The sequence below is a fragment of the Bos indicus x Bos taurus genome, chromosome 1 (assembly GCF_003369695.1).
Source record: "Bos indicus x Bos taurus breed Angus x Brahman F1 hybrid chromosome 1, Bos_hybrid_MaternalHap_v2.0, whole genome shotgun sequence".
Classification (NCBI taxonomy): domain Eukaryota; kingdom Metazoa; phylum Chordata; class Mammalia; order Artiodactyla; family Bovidae; genus Bos; species Bos indicus x Bos taurus.
Window position 1 is genome coordinate 95,025,877 of NC_040076.1, and position 23,898 is coordinate 95,049,774.

The window sequence follows — 23,898 nt, forward strand, 5'->3', positions numbered from 1 at the left end:
AAGGACTGGTGCTGAAGCTGAAACTCCAATACTTTGGCCACCTGATGCAAATAGCTGACTCACTTGCAAAGACCCTGATGCTGGAAAAGATTGAAGGCGGGAGGAGAAGGGGATGACAGAGGATGAGATGGTTGGATGGCATCACCAACTCAATGGACATGAATTTGAGTAAACTCCGGGAGTTGGTGATGGACAGGGAAGCCTAGTGTGCTGCAGTCCATCGGGTTGCAAAGAGTCAGACACGACCGAACTGACTGACTGAACTGAGTCTTCAACACAAACGGCAAACCAAAAGAACCTGTTTTGTTACTAACATTTTATTTGGAGCCTGATAATCCAGTTTAAATATTAAATTATTTGAGCATTGGTGACAAAATAAATGGGAAATATGCTGAGCAAAAAAAAAGGTTGATTGTACTGATATACAGTATGATCCTAATAATACTTGTTTAAGAAACGATATCCTTTCTTGGGTCCTTATAGGTCTTGGAAGAAATAGAAATATGGGGCTGCTGCCTTCATATTTAGGATAGTAGTGAATCACAAGCTTCCACAGAGACAGTTAGTTGTTTTTATAAGGGAAGTTATACCCTTTGATTTTCTACATAGTTGATGTTCTTGAGATTGGTAAGTTCATTTAAGCACTCACTCCACCAGTGAGTATTATTTGTGATTAAAGAGAATTCCTAAATATTATTGCTTATATAAACCCAACCTAATGACATATAACCTGTTTGGGATATGAGCTTTGGCATGTGCTAGTCTATAGGCACCTACATATTGTTGATCAGGTTTTATTTCTTTGTAACAGCCATGAAATATTGACTAGGGCCAGAGATGACATTATTAGGGGAAAAAAGTCCAAATTTTTTTTCTCTTTAAATCTAGGAGAGAACTAGTTATATGCTTTAAAAGAGATTGATTGGCTATTCATCCCAGGCTCATATTTAATCCTGAAAAACAGCAGAGAACTTTGGATGAAAAATATCTGTTTATCTAATAAATTCTTACTTAATGCAGTCAGTTCATCAAACTCTCTGGACAGTTCCATCCAAAAACTGGAATTCACAAATGTTTATTGAATGCCTTTTCTAAGCAAATCACTCAGCTGGTCATTAAGGAAACATAAAAGGATGGCTGAGATATGCTTCCTGCCTTCAAGGAATTTAATACATATTGAAGGATAGACACCATGGTGTAATCAATCACTAAACTTTTTTTTTTTCTTATTATACCACACTTCTGCTCATTCAAACCCTCTCATTTTGGTTTCTTCTTTATATCTTTAGTTGTGGAAAAAATTTTCTGCTAGTTTTCAGGTCATTATCATCAATAGTTTCTCTATAAATAGTAATTTTGATGTGCCCATGAAAGGAAGTGGGCTCATAGTCTTCCTACTCTGAATCTGCTAAAACAATTTTTTTAAAAATACAATAAAATATTTACCCACAAAATACTAAATAAACTATTTCATGGTCAGAAAATGTTTGAGAAAGTATAGAAATGTCAGCTTCTTGAAGGGCAAGACCTTCTGTAGCATGTTTTCAACTGTGCCCAGTGAGCGTTTATAAAGACCATTTGGTGAATGAATCTTGTTCCCTGTCATTTTAATAAACATCTATGACCACTGAGTCTAAAAGTAATGATTAAAGATCCCTGGAGAGTAAGATGTTAAATACATAGATTATCTTCTAAAAGCATACACTATTAAGTTTTCTAAAGTATTGCTTACATTTTCTTCCAATTTAGTTCAACTTTCAACAGGACATGAATACAATCTGGAGGAAAAAAAGAATCACTAAGACTTGTCATAGTGTACAAAATAGCAATTCTACTTAAAATTTAAAGTGCTAATCCCATTACTTGAATGTCCTTCATTAAAATAACTAAGCTTCCAGGTATTAATAAATATTGAAATATATACAGAAAAAAAGGAAATCTGAATTTCATATGTGTTTTAATAATTTGCCAACTCCCTTAAATTGGAATTTTTATCAGAAAAAAAAATAGAGAAAACGGGAAAGAAACGTGAAGTCAAAAAGAAAGCGCACTGAAATCAGGAAAAAACTTGGGTGAATCCCAAAGGCGCAACTTGTGAATTTGCCAAAACATTTAAAAATCTTATGTTTTTAAAATGATTTTGTTCCCTCTTCAGTGTGATTTACTTAACTCTAGCCCAACAAATATCTCTGAGAACACAGGCACTAAATCTTTGAAGCCACAGTCACCCAGAGGCAAAGAAGCACTCCACTCCCAGGACCTCTTTGCTGCCCACTGTCCACCCCCAACACAAACTGCCAGCCTCTCACTCCCACCTCCCTCCCACTCTCACCTCCCATCCTTGGAAAAACAAAACAGATTGCTTGGAGGTAAACCATCTGGGCCAGGGCTTTTTGTTATTTAACTTGCAATATGAGTGTGTCAGTCACTTCACCTCTCTGGGCCTCTATTTCCTCATTTGTGAAATAGAGGTGAAGGTATATGACCTTTCCGACTCTCACAGCTTTTCTGAGGCTTTAAAGAACTTGATAAATGAGTAAAGAAACACTAATTCCCTAAACAAGTACAGTTACTGTTTATTTCAAGATTATCTATTCCTAAGTACATTAAAGAGATTTTGGCTTATAAAATCTCATTATTACAGAGGCTTTTCCCTTAACTATACTGAGTGAGTGAGTGAGTGAAGTAGCTCAGTCTTGTCCGACTCTTTGTGAACCCATGGACTGTAGCCTACCAGGCTCCTCTGTCCATGGAATTTTCCAGGCAAGAGTACTGGAGTGGGTTGCCATTTCCTTCTCCAGGGGATCTTCCCGACCCAGGGATTGAACCCAAGTCTCCCGCATTGCAGGCAGACGCTTTACCATCTGAGCCACCGGGGAAGTACCTTTTACTATATTGGGAAGTTCCAAATTTTCCCATGTCTCACCCATAAATTATGCTACTTCATTAAGGACAAGGTTGAGTGGGTTAATGGTTAGGTTATGGGACTAGGCATAATACTTCCTGTATTCTTATCTGACTTGGTCATTGTTTTGTTATTGCTTCAGGGAAAATCTTAATGTCTTAATTTGCTGTAAAAACAAATACATATCAGGAATATGTACTTTAAAAAAGGGTCATGAGACTTTGGATGGATTCATATGTGAGGGCTTTTCTAAGTGAATTCTGTTCTTTGTAGCCAAATATTTCTAAGGCAATTGTTTATTGTGTATTCAAAATGTATATGTACAAAAAAAGAACTAATTTAAAATGAGCTTTTACTTTGTCTTGAGCAATATGCTTATATTCTCATTCAGTCTGCAAGCTCTACAGTATATAACACTATGGATGTTTTTTACAAACAAGAAAGACTAGTCTCAGTAATATACTCAAAGATAACCAGCTACAGGAGACAGTGTTGGGATGAAGACTCACTTTTCTTGGATGGAAAATACCTATTCATTTTACTAGACCTATGCTCCTCACAGTGTGGTCTGGGAAAAAACAGCATGGAATCACCTGGATCTAGTTAGAAATGGGATCTCAGGCTCCACCCATCTGCCTATTGAATCACAGTATGTATTCTAGAAGGAATCCCACATTAAAGATTGAGAATCGTTCACTAGACCACCTGGCCTCTCAAACAGACTGCTGACATCATGGGTATCTTCACAGCTGACCTGGTTCCTGGATGAGCCCCCAACACCACATACCCTTATAGCAGCACGAGCTCCAGGCAAAACTAATTACTGCTTCTTTTTACATGTGGCACTGGTTTATGCCACCATTATGACCTTTTTCTGTGCCACACTGTGAGAGAAATGGCAGAAAGCGAAGAGGAACTAAAAGCCTCTTGATGAGGGCGAAAGAGGAGAGCAAAAAAATTGACTTAAAATGCAACATTCAAAAAACTAAGTTCATGGCATCTCGTCCCATCTCACTTCATGGCAAACAGATAGGGAAAAAATGGAAACAGTGACAGATATAATTTTCTTGGCCTCCAAAATCACTGCAGACGGTGACTACATCCATGAAATTAAAAGATGCTTGCTCCTTGGAAGAAAAGCTATGATAAACCTAGACAGCCCATTAAAAAGCAGAGACATCACTTTGCCAACAAAGGTCCATATAGTCAAAGCTATGGTTTTTCCAGTATTCCTGTATGGACATGAGAATTGGATCATAAAGAAGGCTGAGTGCCAGGGACTCTTGAGAGTCCCTGGACAGCAAGGAGATCAAACCAGAAATCAACCCTGAATATTCATTGGAAGGACGAATGCTGAAGCTGAAACTCTAACACTTTGGCCACCTGATGTGAAGAGCTGATTTATTGGAATAGACCTTGATGCTGGGAAAGATTGAAGGCAAGAGGAGAAGGAGGCAACAGAGGATAAGATAGTTGGATGGCATCACTCACCCAATGGACTTGAGTTTGAGCAAATTCCAGGAGGTAGTGAAGGACAGGGAAGCCTGGCGTGCTGCAGTCCATGGGGCTGCAAAGAGATGGACATGACTCAGTGACTGAACAACACTGTGAGGGTAGGATGGATCTTGTCAATTTTTGTATCCTATGTGCCTGTGACTTAAATAATGGTTGGTTAAATGAACAGACTAAAGAGCACTTTGTTAGTATCTCAAAATTTTCCCTTTGTAATCTCTTCCCCCATAGTATTCACCAGGCCTGACATTCCTCACACTGAGAGACACAACTGCTATCATTTGGAAGAGTTGCTAGTAAGTCATATAGGCTAGAGGGTAATCCATTCCCAGAGAAATGCTACTACAGTGGGGGAAATCTCAGAGCCAGGAGGCCTCCCCTGTCTTTGTCATTAGTAAGCTGCATGACTTTTGGCAAGTCCCTTCAATTCCCTGAATTTCCATTTCCCATCAAAGACAGATGAATTTGAGTTCTAAAATACAGGAATTTTTCACCCATCATGATCTGCTATTTGCATTTCTATCACCTCTAAATGTTCAAACCCCAAATCTGTTCTTTATCCAAAGCCCTAAGCCTAAAGAGAGCAGGGAACAGGGAAGAAGATGAGTATGTTCCATAACTGATCTTAATTCAAAAAAAGAAGAGATCCTTGAGGAAAATCATTCACACTGACGATGATCTTTCAGGAACTCTTAAAACCATGAGCATTCCCTGTTCTAACAGCTCTTAGGTCTTATTTCTTGGGTACTTGGATGTCACCTGCAAAAGACACTAAATTGGCCAGTTGTGTGAACAACTGTGCAGTTCTGGAAAAGTTAAGAGAAAGAGAGAGAGATCTGAATATACTCAGCTCTCTACAGCAATGCTCTACTACACTGTTTCAATGACACGGTTTAAGGTACGCCTCAAATGGTTGTTATTAATAAGAGCTATTATATATTAAACTTTAAGGTACGCCTCAAATGGTTGTTATTAATAAGAGCTATTATATATTAAACTTTGTAAATGATTTGCTCTTTTTTCTTAGAAAGTACTAGATTTTATTCAAGTTTATCCCCAAAACCATCACTAGTTTCTATCTCCTTGTGCTTTTTTGAATGAGAGAAAGAGAGATGAAGCTATCAATAGCTCTCAAGGAATCTCCTCTAATCAAGGCCTTATCTCTGCCACAGTCCTGAAATCTAGCTATGGTCAAGGAGTTGTATGGTTCAGATACACGTGAATGTCATTTTTCTCTTGTGTCCTAGGGATAAAAGTGTTGAGATATGCTGCATTTGGGGATGTTGACATCATAGTTTTGCAAGCAGAGTTCCTTTGTGAGACATGGCCTGTTGAAGAAAGCAATGTATTGGGAAGACAATTCAAGGCTGAACAAAGGGGATGGTTATTTTATATTTAAAATGCTTTATTTCCATTAATAAGAGAAGATTTAATGGCTCTGGTTTCCCCAACTGCCATTAGAGCCGTGACTTTTAAATTATTTTGACTATAACATACAATAAGAAATACATTGTCCAAAGTAACTATGGTGTATGGGTATATACATACATGTTACTGCTGCTGCTAAGTCGCTTCAGTCATGTCTGACTCTGTGCGACCCCATAGATGGCAGCCCACCAGGCTCTCCCGTCCCTGGGATTCTCCAGGCAAGAACACTGGAGTGGGTTGCCATTTCCTTCTTCAATGCATGAAAATGAAGTCGCTCAGTTGTGTCTGACTCTTAGCAACCCCATAGACTGCAGCCCACCAGGCTCCTCTGTCCATGAGATTTTCCAGGCAAGAGTACTGGAGTGGGGTGCCATTTTGATAAATATATGGGCTTCCCAGGTGATGCTAGTGATAGAGAACCTGCCTGCCAATGCAGGAGATATGAGAGGTTGGTTTGATCCCTGAGTTGGGAAGATTCCCTGGAGGAGGACATGGCAATCCACTCTAGCATGGGGTCGCTAAGAGTCGGACACGACTGAGCGATTTCACTTTTCACTTTCATGCACTGGAGAAGGAAATGGCAACCCGCTCCAGTGTTCTTGCCTGGAGAATTTCAGGGATGGGGGAGCCTGGTGGGCTGCCGTCCATGGGGTCGCACAGAGTCGAACACAACTGAAGTGACTTCGTAGCAGCAGAAGTGACTTAGCATGCAATAGTTTATATATGATTGGGAAAATATATAAATAAAACTTTAAAATATCATAAAAACATGCTTACTTTTAGTTTTTTTAAGGTATTTTTTGGCTTCTCAGGTGGCTGAGTGGTAAAGAATTCATTTGCTAAGCAGGAGACACAGGTTCAGTCCCTGGTTCAGGAAGATCCCTTAGAGAAGGAATGGCAACCCACACCAATATTCTTCCTTGGAAAAACCCATGGACAAAAGAGTCTGGTGGGCTACAATCCATGGGTTTGCAGAGTCAGACATGACTTAGTGACTAATCAACAACGACATAGTATTTTTTATTCTAATGCACTTTTTAAAAAATGTCAGATGCAATCCACTAAATTGATTTCATGACCATTAGTGGATTGCAACTTAGAATTTAAAGATATTGCTTCATAAGTATCTACACTTTCCAGCTTTGACCAGTTGCTTACTGCCAATTAGCTGAAAATGACTGAGCTAGTGTCCTCTTTCACAGATAAAGGCTGCAGTTCTGGCCAACAGATGATAACAGCTGTCTTAGAAACACTAGATGACTGGTTTGGCCATGATAAACAAAATAAAAACACTTCTTTCCATTTAGTGGAACTCAATGAATTCTACAAAACATTCAGCCAAGCAGCTGTTGTTAAGCCATTCATAAATAAATTGTCCTACATTATCACAAATTTATAAACCACTACACCATTGTGTTGATCAAGTCAGCTGAAAAGAAAGCATCGTCAAGGTGGAATTACACCATTATCTTCACATAAATTTTTATTAATAAGGAAGTAGTTGGAATTTTAGTGTTGTTTTCTTCTAGAAACATGCAAAAATCCAATATAAAAGGATCTGATTGATCCTCTTCAAAGTTTGTCTATTTTTGCCTCAATGGGATTCCAAATTATAAGCTAAAAGTTTCAGTTTTCACATTTTAGAAGTTTCAAATTCTATATCATCAGAACAATTTTATATGTGTGAAATATTTTTAATTCTATTCTTAAAATGGTTCTGTGTTAAAGAAAACTGTCTGAGATTTTTGTCATTGCTGTTAATTAACTATTTGGCCTCTTTGTGATTTCTTTAAAAACAAACAAACAGCATTTTACCCAAAATGTGTTTGTAAATATTTTCTCCCATTCTGAGGGTTGTCTTTTTGTCTTGTTTATGGCTTTATTTGCTATGCAAAAGCTTTTAAATTTAATTAGGTCCCATTTGTTTACTTTTGTTTTTATTTTCATTACTTTAGGAGGTGGGTCAAAAAGGATCTTGCTGTGATTTATGTCAAAGAGTGTTCTGCTTATGTTTTCCTCTAAGAGTTTTAATGTGTCCAGCCTTACATTTAGGTCTTTAATCCATTTTGAGTAAAATATATGTGGAATCTAGAAAAATGGTACAGACGAACCTATTTGCAAACCAGTAGAAGGCAATGGCAACCCACTCCAGTACTCTTGCCTGGAAGATCCCATGGACAGAGGAGCCTGGTGGGCTGCAGTCCATGGGGTCTCGAAGAGTCAGACACGACTGAGCGACTTCACTTTCACTTTTCATTTTCATGGAGAAGGAAATGGCAACCCACTCCAGTGTTCTTGCCTGGAGAATCCCGGGGATGGGGGAGCCTGGTGGGCTGCCGTCTATGGGGTCACAGAGTCGGACATGACTGAAGCGACTTAGCAGCAGCAGCGGCGGCAATAGGGACACAGACATAGAGGACAAACATATGGACACCAGGGGCGGGGGTGGTGGGATGAATTGGGAGATTGGGATGGACATAAACACATACTGTGTATAAAATAACTAGTGAGAACTTCGGGGTGGGGGGCGGCAAAAAGGAAAGGTACAATCTGTTCATAGGATGTAAGTTAACCTTAAAAATGCACTCCAATATATATTGGAATACTGTTTCATTAGTTATATGAGGTACCTAGAATAGTCAAAATCATAGAGTCAGAAAGTATATTGGTAGATGCCAGGGGCAGAGAGGTGAGGGGGGTGCAGAGGGGGAATGAGGACTTAAAGTTTGATGGGGAAGAAGTTTCAATTTAGGAAGATGGAAAATTCAAGAGATGGATGATGGTAAAAATTGCACAACAGTGTGAATATACTTAGTGCTACTGAACTGTACAGTTAAATATGGTTAAATAGTATGTTTTATACTATGTGACTTTTACCACAATTTAAAAAAATTAAAATGTGTTTCTTTCCTGAAAGTACCTTTAAAATCCATTCTGAGATACAGAATCTATGGCCATATACCAGTTCTGACTAGTGAAATTTAAGAAGCAACCACTATAGAATGTTATAGAGAACTGGAGTGACTTCATGTAAGTGCAACAAGGCGCTCAGAGAGAACAGTGGACTAACTGAGCTGCTGCTTTGGAGGTGGCATGTGGTTTCTGCATTATTGGGTGGAAACTAGATATTGTGATTGTTTTTACTCAAGCAATTTCTGCTCTTGTGAAAGAACTGAATGCAGGAGATAACCCCTGTACAGTGGTTGAGCGTATATGCGTACTAAGTCGCTTCAGTAGTGTCTGACTCTTTGCAATGCTCTGGACTGTAGCATACCAGTCTCCTCTGTCCATGGGATTCTCCAGGCAAGAATACTAGAGTGGGTTGCCATTTCCTTCTCCAGGGGATCTTCCTGATCCAGGGATCTAACCTGCATCGCTGGCATCTTCTGCATTGGCAGGCAGGTTCTTTACCCTTGGGAAGCCCCAAGCACTTGAGCAGGGTTTATTAAATATTCTGCTCTGGAGTGTAAATTGGATAAAGCTCTACCCTGCATATCTGAGATTTTTTTAAAAACCAATAGCTGAACGTGGACTCTTTTATGTCTGAAAAATAAATGTTTATTCATAAATTATTATTTTCTTATCTGGCAATGACTAGAGATATGCAAGCAAGATTTGACCATGCCAGGAAGGCTAAGCAGACCTAATCTCATGCTGAAGAAAATAAAAATGCGAAAAAGATTTAATATGGACTTGGAGAAATATCCTGGTAACTCTTGTGATTGAGTTACTGGGCCAAGGAGGCAGTCCACACCCAGGAATAGGATGCTGTTATTCTGAAGAGAGTTATCCAACCCACTGCAATGCATCCTGGAGTGAGGTCAGTCCTGAGACAGGATGACAGGCAAGACTTGCAGGGAAGCACCCTCCTCTCATGGGACCGAAGGGCAACTGAGCTCCGATTTCCACTGGTGGAGGTTTAGTTGTTCCAAACCACATGAGAATCTCTGGGAGCTATGGATGCTAAAGTAGGATATGGGTCCCTGAGTTTGAACACTAGCAGAGCTAGCAGTTGTTGTCAAAAACGTACTTATTATTTGTGTTGCATTTCTATGAGCCCCAAACCTTTCCTAGCTCCTCTCTGAGAGCCACGGCTAGTCTCATTTGTGCTGTCACACACTGAAGAGCCAGGATGAGAGCACCTCAGCAATATGAGAGGTACCAGGAAACAGAGAGAGTGTGTGTTTGTGCTGTGCATGATACTGAGCAAGGGGTGGTGGTAAGAGGATCACTCTGTGTGGGGTTTCTTCCTCAGGTTGTTAGCCACAGAGGCAGCGGTGTGATGGCAAGATAGGAAGCCTAGACTGGAAGTACCAGTTAGACTTGATCAGGAAAATACATGGGGTAATTCTCTGGGAAACCCTTAGAAATAATGTAGAGACCTTCTCAGAAGGGCTAATTTATGGCTATTTTGAAATAAAAAGATGAAGGTACATAAAGATGAAACAAGCATGAATAAATTCCTTTTGTAATATTGCAAAAAATATTTTCGGAATCTATTAATCACATTGGAATAAGACTGATTCTCTGTCTTTCCTAGCAATAGATGAAAAAATTCATTAGTGAAACGTGAACTCACAAAGTGAGTTTGGTTTAGCAAAATTAGTTATTCTCTGCTTCCATGTTAGAGTGCTTATTTCTGGCGGTCTTCAGCACAATTATTCCATATCTTCTTAAAGATGGTGGAGAGTGCGATAAATGGACAGAATTTAAGAGTGACCTGCTGAAGATTTTTTAAGGTGAAACAAAGGTTTCTACTGTCTGCTTCCTCCTCTGTAAAACTGATCCTAGGAAGTTTGGGAAACTCCGCGCCATTTTTGCCTCTTGGACCCACTGAGCTCTGGTTTAACGTTATCTTGTAGCTGGGCCAGTCGTGGAGACAAACAATAGCAACATGAAAAAGAACAACTGAGAGCTGCAACTTATTGTCAAACAGTTTGACCACAAACATTAAAATAAGCTCAGTGTATATTTAATTGTATATAGATGTGTATGCACAGACAGAAAGAGAGTATAGCAGCATGTTAAAGATTGGTAAATCTAGGTTTAAATTTGTTAGTTATTTTACACTTTCAGTGTTTCTATAGATTTGAAAATTTTCAAAATAAAAAGTGCTGCAAGGGTGGGAAGGAGCAATAGAGAATTCTTTAGTCTTGAAAGAGGTGATAATCAGAGTACAGATGTCAAATTTAATAAGGTCTTTATATTTTATATTATGCAGTATTATGCAACTTTATGTTAGATAGTGACTAGCCTAGGGCTTAGAATTTAGAAGGGATTCGCTTATTTTTTGAACAGCATAGATTAAATCACTTTTCAATCCACTGTAAAAAACATACCAAGGGAACCTCTGGAGGGAGCAGTCCATTCCCCTGTATTCTTGAGGCTGTATGATACCCGTGTCCACATATGTATTTCACCCATGAGTGGCAGCTTAGGGATAGGAAGATGTACTGTACTCTACATCCTCTCAGCTCCATGGACCTGCAGTGTCTGCATCTCCTGAGAATTTGTTATTAGAGATGTGGAATATTTCTCTAGCCCCAGACCTCCTGAAGCAGAATCTGATTCCTAGGCACTTTAATTTCATTCCTGTTAGAATAAAAACTGGCTAAAGCCATTTGTTGTTGTGGTTCAGTTGCTAAATCATGTCTGACTCTTCGTGACCCCATGGACTGCAGCATGACAGGCTTCCATGTCCTTCACTATCTCCTGGAGTTTGCTCAAACTCATGTCCATTGAGTTGGTGATGCCATCCAAGCATTTCGTCCTATGTCGTCCCCTTCTCTTGCTGCCCTCAATCTTCCCCAGCATCAGGGTCTTTTCCAATGAGTCAGCTCTTCACATCAGGTGGCCAAAGTACTGGAGCTTCAGCTTCAGCATTGATCCTTCTAATGAATATTCAGGGTTGATTTCCTTTAGGATTGACTGGTTTGATCTCCTTGCTGTCCAAGGGACTCTCAAGCGTCTTCTCCAGCACCAGAGTTTGAAAGCATCAATTTTTTGGTGCTCAGCCTTCTTTAAAGCCATTTAGCTGCATTAAATGTCTCCATGATTGCTTATAAGTAAATGTTAAGACATAGAACCAAAATGATTTCTTAGGACTTAGTGCATTCTTTGCCAACGCTTAAAAGGAGAGCTGTTTTTCTAATCAAATATAAGTACCTTATTTCTTCAAAAACCTTTTAAAAAACGTGTGGGTGATAATGATTTTCCACATGTGAGTTAAGTATCTCCCACAATTATTCTGATCATGGTAAGAGAAAAATTTTAAGATTATAAACTAAAAATAGAAAATGATACCAATTAGAATGCTTTAATTAGTTTAAAAAATATAGAAATATGCTACAGATTGTAAAAGTTTGTTGAAAGGTCTTCTTGACATTTATAATTTTCTTTTCGGTAACCCTCTAAGTAGAGATAATTTAAAATTAGTTTACTGATGGTTCAAGAGTTTAGAAGTGTCCCTCCCACCTTGATTATTCTGTGTTACCAGAGCTCAGGAGACTAAGAGGAAAAAGGGGCCTTCTCCTATCTTCCTCAGTCCCTAGACAGGGTTGAAACTCAAGACATCTGTGGTGACTGCCTTAAGAAAGAGATAAATGGCCTGGAGCCCAAGCAAGGGAGAGGTGGATGTATTTGTAACTTGGAAATTTCAGTGAAGTTGGGAAAACTGTGGGCCTTCTTCTGGATAAATATGTCCAGTGCAATTATTAAGCTTAAAAAATGCCAAAGGAAAAAGTGGGGGGGGGGAACCCTCACATTTATTTGGAGTCCTGCATCTGGAAGCTTTTTTCTCCCCTTAGGAAATATTTGTGGCTCTTTGTTCCTGTCAAAGAGGAAAATGTGCTTGTAAATTTCACCCAAGAGAAAGCATATCTTTGCATCCACTGCACCAGGAAGGAATAGACCTAACCCCACAAACATAGGCCAAAATTCCAGAAATTTGACCAAAGGCAAATAGGGGGATGGGGTGAGAGTAAGGGGTGGACTTATGCAAGAAAAGCAACCCAACCTGGCAGAAAATTTCAGTGAGGAAGTTCTCTGGGCCAAACTTGGCCTCAAAGAAAAATACTCCACCCTCTTAAAGCTGCTAAGATGGCAAGGGAGGCAGTGGCTTCATTGGCCGTGCAGACCTCCCTAGACAAATGGATCCCTCTGAGACCAGCCAAAGCAAACTTCCTGTTACACACTAGACATACATCTATATGCACAGAGGTCAGTTTTGAGTGTCAGGGAGTTGCTTGTGGTGTGAGAGGAGCCAGGGAAACCATCCCTAAGTTTCTCAGACTGCCCGTCTGAGTGCCTAAGATTAAACCATTGTCGGTTCTTTCCTTTTGTCAGAATTGTAGCTCAGACTGTAAAGAATCTGCCTGCAACACAGGAGACCTGGGTTCGATCCCTGGGTCAGGGGAAGATCCTCTGGAGAAGGAAACGGCAACCCACTCCAGTATTCTTGCCTGGAGAATCCCATGGATAGAGGACTTTGGCAGGCTACAGTCTGTGGGGTCCCAAAGAATTGGACACGACTGAGTGACTCCAGTACTTTTGCCTAGAAAATCCCATGGATGGAGGAGCCTGGTAGGCTGCAGTCCATGGGGTTGCGAACAGTCGGACACGAATGAGCAACTTCACTTTCACTTTTCACTTTCATGCATTGGAGAAAGAAATGGCAACCCACTCCAGTGTTATTGCCTGGAGAATCCCAGGGACGGGGGAGCCTGGTGGGCTGCCGTCCATGGGGTCGCTCAGAGTCAGACACGACTGAAGCGACTTAGCAGCAGCAGCAGCAGAGTGAGTAACACTACTACTACTATACAAAACAGGATGTTACAAAACACCCTGACATTTCCTTAGAATGTAAACTAACCTGGGAGCAGGGGTGGGAAGTTAGGTACTGTAGGGTTTCATTCAAGACTTTTTTTTTTTGGTATTAAAACCTGAGGTTTTGCTCCACACACAGGGACCAAATGACAAAGGGTGATGTTGAAGCAGGAGCACTCTTCACTGCCGCTAACCACTCTTCCTTATTCCCACTTCTTAAGGCGGATGTGAAATGTTTTTCCACAACAGAAAGTAAATTGTCCTCCAGGTGAGGCAGGATGGAGATTATATAGTTCTTTCTCTGCCTTGCCTGTTTTCCAACTGTGAGAAGCAGCTCACCTGGAATTCCTTAGTTACACCATCCACAAAGGAATTCAAGACTGTCAAGACGGTGTCCCTCATTCTGGGGGCAAAACCAATTCTCATATGGGGGTTTCCAGATGTCAACTGCTGCCTTGCAGTCAGATGTACCTGGAGTCTGAGAGTGTGGCAATCCCTCTGCCCTCTTTGAAACCAATACAATTAACATACTTTATACTCTTAAAAGGGCTTTCCAGGTGGCGCACTCTCTTTCTAGTTGCTTTAGTCCTGTTCAACTCTTTGCAACCCCATCAACTGTAGCCCACCAGGCTCTTCTGTCCATGTAATTCTCCAGGCAAGAACACTGGAGCGGGTTGCCATTCCCTTCTCCAGAGGATATTCCTGACCCAGGGATTAAACCTGGGTTCCTGCCTTGCAGACTCTTTACCATCTGAGCCACCAAGGAATTCCAGGTGGCGCTAGTGGTGAAGAACCCGCCTGCCAATGCAGGAGACACAAGAGACATGGGTTCAATCCCTGGGTCAGGAAGATCTCCTGGAGGAGGGCACGGCAACCCACTTCAGTATTCTTCCCATGGATACAGGAGCCAGGCAGGCTTCAGTCCATGGGGTCTCAAAGAGTCAGACAGGACTGAGTGACTAACACACACACACACACATACTCTTAAATCCTTTCCTGGGTGAGGCCTGGCGCTTCAACCAGAAACCTCAGCAGAAGCGTTTATTGTTTCATCTTAAAGAAACATTCCTATAATGAATGAAACCTGCTACCTTGAATATTTAGTTTCTACCTTACATAATTTTAAAAATTTGTTTTCATTACCAGACTTCATGACCATCTCCTCAGTCATGGGTATCCTGCCAGGTTCACACTGGCCCTTGCAAAAGGAAATTTTTGGTATTTCCCTGGCAGTACAAATAAGAGCTCAGCAATGAAAGGTGACTGCAGAGCCTCGTGTTGTCAGTTTTGTGCAGCTTGGACTTGTGGTTGAAGCCTGCACCTGTGAGACAAGTACACACATACCTACACACACACCCCATGCAATCTCAGGCCCAAAGTCTGAGTGGCACTGACTTACGCTTCTGGTTCATATTTCGGCTTAAGGCTCCTGGCCTCAGCTCTGCCCGGTGTATCAACAAGAACTGCTGCTCAGATCAAGCTGGAGATGCCCATGGACTGTTAATAAGAACATTAGGACTCTTCAGAAAACGTGTCTAGACAGACAGTCTCTTTGACCCCGTTCAACTCTTTCAGACTTCTCTGCCCAGACTTTTTCCTCTTTCCTGAGGTACCTTTCTAAGGCTTGCAACCCCCATAATCTTTAGAGACAACTCTCCTCATCACGTACAAGAGACACCCTTGCCTCCATCTAAACTTTTGTTCTAGTTCTTCCTTGCAAGCAATATTGTAACAACTAATATTTTTGACACTTGCAGTTTACAAAACATAGATAACTATGTTGAACCCAAACAACCCTGTCAGGACTGTAAAATTATCCCCATTTTAGCATAAAAACAAATGTAAGGCTCAGAGGTTCAGTGACTTACTCAAGTTACAGGGTAATTGATGAACTTGTGGCCCTCCTGTTCTGCCTATTGGGGGGGGTCCCACCATCAACCCTGCAGGTTCTGTGACTACCTGGACCATGTTATCCTCTCTGCATCAGTCTACTTATGCTTCCCAAAGGCTCCAACAAGGCAAGAGAAAGCTTCTTTCTTGGAGTTCATTTCCTGAATGAGAAAGAGCAATTCTTCAGCAAGTTTGCAAGTGAGATTTTATGTATATGTATATTTATACATGCTTAGCGTAAACTGGGCTGCCCAGGTAGTGCAGAGGTAAGGAATCTGCCTGTCAATGCAGGAGATGTGGGTTCGATTCCTGGGTTGGGAAGATTCCCCTCAAGAACGGAAAGGCTACCCACTCCAGTATTCTTACCTGGAAAAGTCCATGGACAGAGGAGCAGAGCAGGTTACAGGGTTGAATATGACTGAGAGACTGAGCATGCATATTTATACACACACACTGCTACTGCTGCTAAGTCACTTCAGTCGTGTCTAACTCTGTGTGACCCCATAGACAGCAGCCCACCAGGCTCCCCTGTCCCTGGGATTCTCCAGGCAAGAACACTGGAGTGGGTTGCCATTTCCTTCTCTAATGCATGAAAGTGAAAAGTGAAAGTGAAGTCGCTCAGTAATGTCCGGCTCTTAGCGACCCCATGGACTGCAGCCCACCAGGCTCCTCCATCCATGGGATTTTCCAGGCAAGAGCACCGGAGTGGGGTGCCATTGCCTTCTCCGTACACACTACATACATGTATTTTATTTTCTCATCTCACGATGGCCTTACTCCTACTAGAGATAATTCAGTATCTTCTCAACAATTTCTATATGACCATGTTCATTACAGAAGGTAGCATTTAGCTTGAATAGTGTGAACCAGCCCAAGTGGGAACTTGGGCTAGGTTCCCAATTTGAGTAATGCCCCACTTTGGACTAGTCGGTGAGCATGAGAGCAAAAGTCTCCTCAGTGCAGGTTCCTTGGAGGGAGAGGGGGACAGGGAGAATAGGGGAGGAATCCTAGGATCTCTTTGCAGTCTAAGGTTCATGGAGAAAAGTATTGGGGACAGACGCTGAAAGCATTCTTTTCACAAATGACTTCCTGAAACTCATGACGCAGCAATGCTCCTTCAGGGCCCAGCTGGAAAGGTGTAAGGGAGAGGTGTGGGAAATATCACTCCTAATTTTGATGGAAAAGAACAGACTTTTTGCAGAAGGAGGCTTAGAGGAAGTCCAGCTCACTTGTGCCTTGGAGGGAAACAGCAATAAGGGGCACGAAAGCAGCTTTCACCCAGGAGAGCAGAAGTAACGGCTCTGAATTCTAGAGGTCTGAGTGGGAAAGGACTTCAGCAAACTATGCAAGACACCCCATATAACTTGGGGCCCACCAGAATAACTTGGGGCCCCCTTTAGGTGAGGAAGAGACCAGATCTCACAGTTATACAGGAGGGAACTGGAGATGTGACTATCAATGGTAATAGGACCTCTATCACCACGATTAACCAGCCTTTGGGATGCTGGGGTACAAATACTGAAGAATCTCAACATAAATTTTGGCCAACCTTCCAGTTTGTCATAAACAATGTAATAATTGCACATGTCTAGTTTCTGAAGAAAAAAAAGGTTTTTAATTTGTCCACACAATAATAGCAGTTACAGGCAAACGTTCATTGAGAATGACTGCCGGTCAAGGGCTGACAGCTTTCTCAGTACTCTGGGCAATGAGGTAGGTGATAGGTGGGGATAAGTTAGCCCCACCAGCCCTCTTTTAACTGCCTCAGACTTTATAACCTCTGACAGAGTCCCCTGTGGAACAAGGGCATTTAGGCAGGAGGCAAGGCTTGGCTCATCCCTTAGAGAACTGATATGAGAACAAAATGAAGACAGCTTTCTGTTTCTTTTTACCAGTGTATTTTCTCATTCTTTTCTCAGTAAAGAGTATACATTCAGCCTGAAGATAGGGCTGTGTAAAAGAGAAGAAACACTGGAGCTCGGCCAACTGGGTTGAATTCCCAACCTGTGACGTGGAACAGTGGACAAACCTCTTAAACACCATTCTCATCAGTCGAGAAATGGCCCTAACTTCGGAGGGCAGGGCTACATCCCAATTAGAAACTCTGCACTCAGACCGCCAAGGTGTGACTCCTAGCTCTACTGCTCCCGTGTGACCTGGGGCCAACTATCGATATTGAACCTTTTTGAACCTCAGCTTTTTCATCTGTAAAATAAGGGAAGTATTACTACCTCATAAGTTTGGTATGAGGATGAACTGAGGGGAAAAAATACAAGATCCATAGCTCCTGGCACATTTCATGCACTCAAAGTATCACTTATTAACTATGCATGTTTTTGATGCATTTTTATTTATACCTGAGCTATTATTTTTTAATGGGAATTTATTTTTTGTTAGAGGTTGTTTTTCTTTTTGAGAAACCATTCTTACCTCTAACTGATTTAAGACACCCACTCCTAATTCATCTTTCACTTAAGGGTCTCTGCTTTGTGATTTTTGTGTGAGTACTTCTTTCACAGTACTTACCACAGTGTACTTCGATTTGTGTGTGTGTGTGTGGGGGGGGGGGTTGGTTTGTTTGTATCTTTCACTAAATTAGATTAATTGAGGGCAGAGAATTTGTTCCCAGAGCATAGCACACTGTTCAGTTCAGTTCAGTCTCTCAGTCGTGTCCGACTCTTTACAAGCCCATGGACTGCAGCATGCCAGGCCCCCCCTGTCCATCACCAACTCCTGGAACTTACTTAAACTGATATCCATTGAGTCGGTGATGCTATCCAACCATCTCATCCTCTGTCCTCCCCTTCCCCTCCTGCCTTCAATCTTTCCCAGCATCAGGGTCTTTTCCAATGAGTCAGTTCTTCGCATCAGGTGGCCAAAGTATTGGATCTTCAGCTTCAGCATCAGTCCCTCCAATGAATATTCAGGACTGATTTCCTTTAGGATTGACTGGTTTCATCTCCTTGCCATCCAGGGGACTCTCAAGAGTCTTCTCCAACACTACAGTTCAAAAGCATCAATTCTTCAGTGCTCAACTTTCTTTATGGTCCAATTCTTACATCCATACATGACTACTGGAAAAACCATAGCTTTGACTAGACATACCTTTGTTGGTAAAGTAATATCTCTGGTTTTTAATATGCTGTAGGCCTTCACCAAATATTTCTAGAAGTGCAGAAGTGAATAGATATCTAAAAGGAATTTTGATTAACAAGGAGATAGATGCTTTGGATTGGAAGGAAATAGAAATCCTTACCTGCAATGTATATCAGAATATAAGTGGCCTGGGCTAAAGTTAACTGCAGGCCAAAACAAAGAGACCTGGTCCATGTTTTTTAGCTCCTGCAGTAATGGTAGACCCCTAAGGCTCTCCCAGACCACATGGCTGTAAGTTTGATCTGGAAGATGTGTCCCTAGCCTTAGCATAGCCTCCAAAGAATGTGGCTGCAGTCCTTGGGACTGTTTTCTAGAAAATGGAGAACTCAGCTGAGGAAGTATAGCTACCTGAGGAATTGAACTTGACTCCTCCCTCTGCTGTTGTTTTACCTCCTAATGGTCTCCCTGGACCAGATCTTTCCCTCTGCTCTGTTTCCATAACCCTGGTTTTAGTTCAGCTCCTCATGATTTCTTGCCTGAATTACTGCATCACCTGGCTTCCTGGTTCGTTCCATCCCATTCTCCACAGTGCTTCAGGTTGAACATTCTACAAGGAAGACCTTTCCCTACCACCTGCCATTGTTCAGGGTCTATCTGCTTCCTACCTCCCTCAGGACAAAGGCTGAATGGGACTCACTAGTTCTTTAAGGGTAGATATCTGCATTCTGCCCATTTCTCCTTCTTCATCTTTTCCTCCCACTCTTCACTTCCTTTTATATTTAGACATCTAATCTACATGATGTTGCAGATCAGACCCCTCTCTCAAATCCATGTTTCCATGTGCTCTAGGAAGTAATCCCTGTCTCTTCCAAAGATGGTTTATCCCCTCATTTGTTAGATGCAAGCAGATACCCAGATCTTTCCTTCACCATAGTAATCATCATATTGAATTGTTGTTGTTGTTCAGTCTCTCAGTTGTGTCCGACTCTTTGAGACCCCATAAAAGGCAGCACAACAGGCTTCCCTGTCCTTAACTATCTGCCTGAATTTGCTTAGACTCATGTCCATTAAGTCGATAATGCGATCTAAACGTCTCATCCTCTGTCACCCCTCTTCTCCTGCCCTCAATCTTTCCCAGGAGCAAGGTATTTTCCAATGAGTTGGCTCTGTATCAGGTGGCTGAAGTATTAGAGCTCCAGATTCAGCAGCAGTCCTTCCAACGAATATTCAGAGTTGATTTCCTTTAGGATTGTCTGATTGATCTCCTTGCTGTCTAAGGGACTCTCAAGGAGTCTTCTCCAGCACCACAGTTCAAAAGTATTAATTCTTTGGAACTCAGCCTTCTTTATGGTACAACTCTCACATCCATACATGACTACTGGAAAAACCATAGCTTTGACTATACACACCTTTGTTGGCAAAGTGATCTCTGCTTTTTAATATGCTGTCTAAGTTGGTCATAGCTTTTCTTCCAAGGAGCAAGCGTCTTTCAATTTCATGGTTGCAGTCACTGTCCACAGTGATTTTGCAGCCCAAGAAAATAAAGTCTGTCACTGTTTCCATTGTTTAGCCATCTATTTACCATGAAGTTATGGACCTGGATGTCATGATCTTAGTTTTCTGAATGTTGAACTTTAAACCAGTTTTTTTCACTCTCCTCTTTCACCTTCATCAAGATGCTCTTTAGTTCTTCCCTTTCTGCCATAAGGGTGGTGTCATCTGCATGTCTGAGGTTATTTGATATTTCTCCTGGCACTCTTGATTCCAGCTTTTGCTTTATCCAGCCTGACATTTCGCATGATATACTCTGCATATAAGTTAAATAAGCAGGGTGACGGTACACACCCTGGACATACTTATTTCACAATTTGGAACCAGTCCATTGTTCCATGTCTGGTTCTAACTGTTGCTTCTTGACCTGCATACAGATTTCTCAGGAGGCAAGTAAGATGGTCTGGTATTCCCAACTCTTAAAGAATTTTCCACAGTTTGTTGTGATCCACACAGTCAAAGGTTTTAGCATAGTCAATGAAGCAAAAGTAGATGTTTTCCTGTAATTCACTTGCTTTTTCTATGATCCAACAGATGTTGGCAATTTGATCTCTGGTTCCTCTGCCTTTTCTAAATCCAGCTTGTACATCTGGAAGTTCTTGGTTTACATACTATTGAAGCCTAGCTTGAAGTACTTGGAGCATTACCTTGCTAGAATGTAAAATGAGTACAACTGTGCAGTAGTTTGAGCATTCTTTGGCACTGCCCTTCTTTGGAATTGGAATGAAAACTGACCTCTTCCAGTCCTGTGGCCACTGCTGAGTTTTCCAAATTTGTTGGTATGTTTTGTGTGCAGCACTTTAATAGCATCATCTTTTAGGATTTGAAATAGCTCAGCTAGAATTCCATCACCTTCACTAGCTTTTCTGGTAGTATTGCTTCCTAAGGCCCACTTGACTTCACACTCCAGGACTGACATAAGCTAACTACTGAATTCATTCATCTAGCTTCCATTCATTCATTCTCTTATCCAGTGCTGTGCCCTTACCAGACAGTCTTCTTGATGCTAGACAGACATGTACATATAACAAAGCCAAGAAATAATCCTACTCTCATAGAGCTTACATTCTAGTATAAGAAGAAAAATAATAAATACGTGAACAATTTTTGAAGGGAATAAATAGGGTGAAATATTGATTATATAATGTTCTGGTATGTGAGCAGGTGAGTATCAGGGAAGACCCCTCTGAGGGAGGTAATATTTGAATGAAGTCCAGAAGCATGATGAGAGGAAAACTATGCACAGTACTGGGGATGCATGAAGTCCAAGGAAGTCCAAGGAAACACTGAGCCTGGAGTGCTGGAGGAAGGAAAGAAACCACTATTCCTGGATTACATCCTAAGTCCCCAGTTGACTGTAACCTCTCTGAGACCCTGGGCAGTATCTCATACCTTACTATATTCACCAGGTCTAGACTTGTGCCCAGAAACTAACAGGTGTTAGTAAGTATTTGAATGAGTAAATATGATTTTAAAATTAGATGTTCTTTGGTATTTCACTTGAAAAACTGAAAAGGTCTTATCTTTTTATTATAAGAACTTTTATCCTAGGAACTGTAATAAAATATTCTTCACCTACCCCCATCAACTTTATTGAGATATAACTGACATACAACACGGTATAAATTTAAAGTGGACAAAGTGATGATTTGATATATTTATGCACTGTGAAATGATTACCACAATAAAATTAGTTCACTTATCCATCACTTTATGTAGTTACCTTGTGTGTGTGTGGTGAGAACATTTAAGATCCATCCTCTTAGCAACTTTCAAGCAAATAACACATTAGTGTTAACTGTAATCCCCATGCTGTACGTTAGAACCTCGAACTTTTTCATCTTCTAATTGCATGTTTGTACACTTTGGCCAGTATCTCCCCATTTCCCCCAGCTGCCAGCCCCTAACAAACCATTCTACGCTCTGTTTGCATTTGGCTTTTTTAGATTCCACACATATGAGATCATAGAGTATTTGTCTTTCTCTGTCTGACATTTTACTTAGCCTCAAATGCCCTCAAATTTCATTCAGTTGTTACAAATGGCAGGATTTCCTTCTTTTTTTAATGACTGAATAATATTTATTGTATATTTTCTTTAACACAATACTATTCGAAGCAAATAAATAGGGTGAAATATATACAATATTATTCTATACAGATACAATAATATTTATTGTATATATTCTTTTTCGCACCACATTTTCTTTATCCATTCATCCATTGATGAACAAGGCTATTTCCATGCCTTAGCTATTTAAATAACGTGGCAATGAACACAGTGGGGAGGAGGTGCAGATACCTTTTTGAGATAATGATTTTGTATCTTTTGGATATGTACCCAGGAGTGGGATTGCTGCATCATTTGGAAGTTCTATTTTTAATTTTTTGAGAAATGTCCATACTGTTCTCCACTGTGGCTGGACTAACTTACATTCCCAGCAACCATGTGTCATATTTCCTTTTTCTCCATATCCTCACCAACATTTGTTATCTCTAATCTTTTTGATAATAGCCATTCTAATAGGTCTGAGGTGATATCTCATTGCAGCTACATAAAATATTCTTGTCACCATTCTTGGGAGTTGTTTGAGGTTTCCTTCCTGGAATCTATTCCCTTGTTGGTTGCCATTTTGGAGAAAATTGCTCCCTGGTGCCGTATTGCAAGACTAGCACAGCAGGGGATGAAGTCATACTAGGGTTAACATGCATTTAGTAACCTGGCTAGTTAGGTAGTTCTTCTTATCAATATAAATAAATGCAGTACCAACGCAGAGAAACAAACAAAAACTCCCTGGAAAGGATGAGGGAAGCCCTTGGCTTCCAAACAGCTTAAACAAAGAAGGCATTGTGAAATATGTGTATTTTTAAAAATTACTAGGGATTTCCCTGGCAGACCAATGGTTAAGACTCTCTGTTCCAAAAGCGAGGGGAAACAGGTCTGGTCTCTGGTCGGGGAACTAAGATCCCATATGAAGCATGGCATGGTCAAAAAAAGTGTCTCTTCTCTCTTAACCACATCTTTTTCCAACTGTCTTCTAATTAGCCAAAATCCTGTGATCTTTCCATATTAACGTGTTAATATTGCTTCATCACTCACTACTATATACAGATGCACAGGATCTCCCTATTCCCATCCTTCAGCCTCACAAAATCTTGAATATTTGTGGCTTGCTTATTCCTTAAGTTCCTTGATAGTAAATGCTTTTATTTCCTGGTGGAATCCTCCTTCTGATGCAAAACTTTTCTAGAAGAAATCTACTTATCCTTTATTCTGTTATTTTTATTTAAAAAAATTTTCTCCCACTGAGCACATTTCTGGAACAGTTTTCAAACTTGTTCTTCAATAATAACTTTTTCTCCTTGTTTCTTAACAGGAATTTCTCCTGAATTACTCTAGTGTAAAACAGATCTATGATATCAACCACCTTAGCCTATTCCACTTAATCTCTTATGACTGATAATGACTGAATCAGTGTTTTAATAATGTGCTCTTTTAAAAAGACCAGTTCATAGCAAATTGATTAGAACAAACTTCAAGCAACACCATTTTTTTGTATAGAGTATTTGGCCTCTTCAGAGTATGAGTGCAGTGCAAGTCCCATCTTGAGTCTTCATGGACACGTCTGACCAACTTATGGAAAGAACCCACCAGAAACCTACTTGAATGTGGATTAAGAAACATCCTGTGGAG

General features: G+C 40.8%; 1 long non-coding RNA gene across 2 annotated transcripts in view; it reads right to left on the reverse strand.

The window, feature by feature from the left end:
• Positions 1-4,437: 4,437 nt before the first annotated feature.
• LOC113892313 overlaps positions 4,438-23,898 on the reverse strand; it is a 32,143-nt gene continuing 12,682 nt past the window's right edge. For both annotated transcript variants that reach the window (XR_003511023.1, XR_003511022.1), the window contains exons 2-4: positions 15,629-15,720; positions 15,069-15,166; positions 4,438-4,472 (exon numbers count right to left, since the gene is read on the reverse strand). This is a non-coding gene — a long non-coding RNA (uncharacterized LOC113892313). The remainder of the gene's footprint in view (positions 4,473-15,068; positions 15,167-15,628; positions 15,721-23,898) is intronic.